The following is a 5811-nucleotide window of genomic DNA, read 5'->3' as shown; positions in this document are numbered from 1 at the left end:
TGCAAACACTCAGAAATGCCAGGTAAACTATAACAAAAGAATTTTTAAATATACAGCAGTTCTTTGCAAAAATGGAAATTCCCAGCCAGAAGCAAAATGGAAGTCATAGTCAGATAGGGTGTCTGTAGGAGACATAGGACTATTATGACTGTTTAGTCAGTGGCTGGGATTATGATGTCATGGGGAGCCATAAGATGTAGATGAGAAAAGAGACCCAATTTTGCCATCACCTGGGAAGCACCAGCCCATCTGTGAAAGAGGCAATGGACAGACTCCTTTTACTGGCCCAGGAAAGAAGCAAACCAATTTATCTTTGTTTAGGGATCTGGGCATGAACAACACCCGTCAGGAGAAATTGAAGCCCCAAGCTCAAATCTTGTGCACATGTAGTAACAAAATTTATACTATGTGTGGTAGAAATCTGAAACTGAGAAAATAGTGGGAAAAAATCTGGTACCAGACCAGTAACACACTTCAGGTGACTGGTAGAAAGAAAGAAATAATCCTTTGCATGAAAGACTGTACAATTCAGGGCACACAGGACTACCAGGAAAAAAAGAAAAGTGAATTCAAAATGTTTAAAAAATGGACAATAGGCTCACAATAAAAAACATTAGAAGTGACAAAAAGAAATTATCCTTATAAGTGAGAGGTGGGAGACAAATAGAGTTAACATGACCCCAGATCTTGGATTTTAGAACAATCTGGAGACCATAAAATTGATATGTTTAACATGATGAAATGGTTAAAGAAATATATGATTAGAAGTCACAGTGAAAGGAGAGGACACTGAAAAAATGAACAGGCAGATTTGAAAAAGAATCAAAGCTTTCAGAAATAGTTAATTAAATTCAAAACGCATTGTGTGAGTTAAGCAATAAAACATATAGATAAATCTGAAGAATTTATCTAAAATGCAGAAATAAACAAATGGAAGATATAAAAGAAAAGTTAAGAGACATGGAAGCAAGAGTGAAAAACGCAGAGTACAAATACCCCAATTTCCATAATGGGAGAGAATGAAGAAGGGAAAAAATGCCTTAAAGTTTTCAGAATTGACAAAAGACAAGAATTCCAAGATTTAAGAAGCCCGATGAGTCATCAGAAGGAAAATTAAATTTACATGCAGACATATCCCTATGTATACCTAGACGGAAAAGCAGATTTCCTACAAAGTAGTTACCACTGACAAACTGAGAGGAAAAAATAATATACAATGGATCAGTAAATCCAAAATGCTGAGGGAAAAGTAACAGAAGACTGAACGTTGCACATACTGTACTACCTAAATTACCATTCAAGAGGGGAGGGCAAAAAATGAAGACAGCTTTAGAAGACTGAGAACACATTACGTAGAGACCTTTACTGAAAGAACTAATGAAGGACATACTTCAGTAGGAAGAGAATTACCCCAAAAGATGGAAAAATACATAAGAAACAATGATAAAAAAATTGAAAATTATTGTAAATAGATATTAATTGTAAATCTAATAGTAAAAGTAATAATTTGGGAAGGATTCAAAATAAGTTAGAACTCACATATTAAAAAGAAATAATAAGAATATGAAACAGGTCTGATCAAGTAAAATTATTCTAAGATTGTAGCATTGTTCTGGAAAAGAGCAGAGATAATGATTAATTTTAGCATTTGTTAAATCTAGGATATATGCAAAAACTTTAGAGAATAAACTCTAAAGGAAAAGGTCTTCAAAATCTGCTGAGAGAAGCTAATCAGTAAAAGGACATAGAAATGGAATTTGAAAATGTTGACTCAATCTGTGAGAATCCAGGATTTTTTTAAAAAAGCAAATTAAAAGAATAATATATTAAAAAAACAAATTAAAAGGCAGTAATAAATGTGAACATATGACATTAAATAAATGTAAATGGATCAACCTTGTTAGGTAAAGCATAGAGATTTTCAGGTTGCATTTACAAAACAATTTTATGCTGTTTATAGCAGAAAACATAATGATTCAGAAAATGTAAAACTGAAAGGAATTATATATACTAGAAAAATATGGACCAAGAGAAGTAGCAATATTAATATCATAAAGTACACTTTACAGAAAAAATTATTTCTAAGGAAAATAAGTTCATTTTGTAATCATAATACTAATCTTCAACTATCAAACAGTATAACAATTCTAAACTTTTATGCACACAACATGGTCTTAAAACATATAAAACAAAAACTGACAAAATTACAAAGAGAAATCAAGCAATCCACAATCACAGGGAAGAATTTTAACACACATCTCAGGAATTAATAAATCAAGCAGAAAAAAATTAGTGCTTAACACAGAATAGCATGAACTACACAGTTAACTAGGCTGATGTAATGGACGGAGGTGATATAGATACAGATGTAGATATAGATACTGATACAGGTATAAATATAGATATAGATGTAGATATAGATACAGATAAATCACTAATCCAGCAAGTAGCAAACGCACATTCCTTTTCAGCACCCATATTGTATGTTTTAATTTCCAGTGCAGTCCTCATCAAAGCCAGTCTCTGTGAATCAATGATACAATACCAACCACATTGCAATAAAATTAAAAAATGGTAACAAATTCTCAGATGTCAAAAAGCAAAACTTACCAACATATTTCAAAATAAACAACTATAAAAACTAAATCAACCTTATGGGTCAAATTTAAAACCTTATATGGATATTACAAACTTTTGAGATATAAATGATAATGAAAAGATTACATATTAAAATTTGTGGTATATTTCTTCAACAAATTGTGTTGGGAAAACTGTATATCCACATGCAAAAGAATGAAGTTTGATCCGTATTTTATACCATGTTCGAAAATTAACTCAAAATGGCACAGGCAACAGAAGCAGAAATAGACAAATGGGACTACATTAAACTTAAAGGCTTCTGCACAGTAAAGGAAACAATCAACAGAGTGAAAAGGAAACCTACAGAATAGAAGACAATGTTTTTGGAAATCATACATATATCCAGAATATATAAAGAATTCCCACAATTCAACAGCAAAAAACCCAAATAATCCAATTTTAAAATGGGCAAAAAATGACTTAAATATATACCTCTCAAAAAAATGTACACAAATGTCTAATAAGCATATGAAAAAATACTCAACTAATCATCAGGGAAATGCAAATTAAAACCATGAGATATCACCTATACCCATTAGAATGACCACTACCAAAAAAACCACATAAAACAGAAAACGACAAGCATTGACAAGGAAGTGGAGGATTTGAAACCCTTGTGCACTGTTGGGGGTAATGTAAAATAGTGTAGCCACTATGGAAAACAGTGCTGAGGTTCCTCAAAAAATTAGAAATAGAATTACCATGTAACGCAGTAATTCCACTTTGGAGTATGTATTCAAATACAAAGTGAAAATAGGATCTCAAAGAGATATCTTTGCACCCACGTTTACTGCAGCATTATTCACAACAGCCAAGAGGTGGGAGCAACCTAAATGTCCATCAGCAGGTAAACTGATAAAGAAAATGTAATAAAGACATATAATAAATTTTTTTTCAGCCTTAATGAGGAAGAAAATGTCATATGCTACAATATAGATGAACCTTAAGGACATTATCCTAAGTGAAATAAGCCAGCTACAAAAAGGCAAATACTGCATGATTTCACTTACATAAGGTATCTAAAGTTGTCAGACTCTTAGGAACAGAGAGAATGGTTGCGTCAGGGGCTGCGGGGTGGGTAAGGGGAGTTGTTCAGTGGATACAGAGTTTTAGTTTTGCAAGATAAAAAGTTCTCCTGAGATCTGTTGTGCAACAATGTGCATACAGTTAACACTAGTTTACTGTACACTTAAAAATGGTTAAGATGGTAAATTTTATGTGTTTTTGACCACAACAAAAAAATTGCAGTAACATACAAATCAGTAGAAAGGAGTGAGTTCATAGTCTTACATGCAAATGTGGAAATAGATGAAAGATTGAAAAAAATTAATGAGCTAACTGATCAATTTAGTAAATTAGAGAAAGAACAGTAGAATAAACTAACATAAATCTAAAGGGATTTTGCATCACTCTTCATATTTCCCAACGTACTTGGCTGGAACAAGAAATCAGAACACAAATCAGGAATCTGCCTTACTCAATAGCTAACTATTTGTTACTTTGAGTAATAGCCGGAATGTCCTCTATCAAATGGATTGTTTTGTTCAGGTGGCTGAAAGAAATGCTGGAGCGACACTGGAACAGAACTGAGGAATAGGACAACTAGGTTAAGATGAAGAAGCTGGAGGCAAGATGTGAAAAGCTCTCTGAGATCTGCTGTTCAAAATGCTACGTTATCCGTCCAAGACATACTGAATCAGAATCTGTATTTTCACAAGATCTATGAGTGATTCATACATTAAAGTTTGAGAGGCAGGACTTTCAAGGAATATACATAAATACACACACACACGAGTATTTATGTATGTGTGTATGTGATATACATGTCATGTGTGTGGCATGTATATGTCATATATACACACATACATATAGGTACATAAACACATAGGTATACATATATACACACACACACACAGATTCTGAAAAGTTAAAATGATCTGGAGGTTTGGTTTTAATGAGAACTACCTCCCCCAACATTTTGCTATTTAGCATGTTAACTTCTATTTAAGACCTAGGGTACATTCCAAACACTTCTCATTAATTACAGAATTCTCAAGATGAGTACCTTCAAACTGTAAAGGAGTTAAGGGAGGTGGGAGAGCAGAGAAACTGGTGTATGTATTTCTGGAGGAACAATAACCTGCCATTCAAAACTGGAGTTGTTTCTTCCAGGCCAAAGAAACAAAAAGTCATCTTAGTTCACTTGCTGATTTGCACGCGCAGGGAGTTCTGGGAAGTGAGAAGAAAGGAGGCAGGGGACGAAAAAAGGGCTGCTGGGGACAGGCAGCAGAGAGGGAGACAAGGCCCTAACACTAATTAGGTCTGAAAGACTGCAGGAGGAGTCCAGCTACTGCGTGCTGAGAAGAAAGGAACCCGAGCAGCTCATGCTAAGTTCAGACTAAACTAACTGCGAGTCCCCTGGGGACGTCACAAGGTAAACCTGATCGTCTCTGTCATTTACAATCATTATCAGGCAGGCCGCTTCTGTAATTTTACTGCGGAGCCAATTAACAGATCCCTGAAGCTGGGGGAAGTGTTTTCGCAGAGGAACAGAAAGGCAGCTTCTGTGCTGCTGTCTTCTGACTGCTGCGTCTTCTGAAGGCGGGAGAGGCATGACTTCATACAACACTGTGCCTGCTCAGGTCGGGAGAACAGTTGAAGTCAGTCTTTCCTCTGCCTTAATTTACTCTTCTCTCTAGCAACCTAAATTAGCCTCCAGATAACCCAGCAAGGTGTGTTCTTCTTTTCTGAGCTAAGAGAGATGCTGACCAGCTCTCCTACCCTTCCCTGCCTTCAGGAAACAGTCTTTGCAGCAGTCCCCCTTGCAGGGGAGCAGGAGAAGGCCACCCCTCTCGCACTTCCTGTTCACCCTCTGAGTTCCCTCCTTCCGTCCTTTCTCTTGCCTTCCCGCAGCCATCAAAGTTTGTAACCAGTCGTCTACAATCACTACTTTATTTCCACATCTCCAAGTCACTACTGAAAGCTCCCCAAATGGCTGTAAAACCCCATTCATTATTCTACTAAAAATGCTTTTTCTAAGATCATCAGTTACATTTAGGTCACTCGGTAGAACACAATAGTTAGTTCCAGCCTGACCTGAAGCCTTAGCAGGATTCCCCACAGCTGCTGTCCCTCCGTCCTGAGACACTGTCTTCCCCTAACTTCTGCGAC

This window comes from Galeopterus variegatus, unplaced genomic scaffold (genome assembly GCF_000696425.1).
Source record: "Galeopterus variegatus unplaced genomic scaffold, G_variegatus-3.0.2 Scaffold4776, whole genome shotgun sequence".
NCBI classification, from domain to species: domain Eukaryota; kingdom Metazoa; phylum Chordata; class Mammalia; order Dermoptera; family Cynocephalidae; genus Galeopterus; species Galeopterus variegatus.
Note: the sequence above shows the minus strand (reverse complement) of the source record.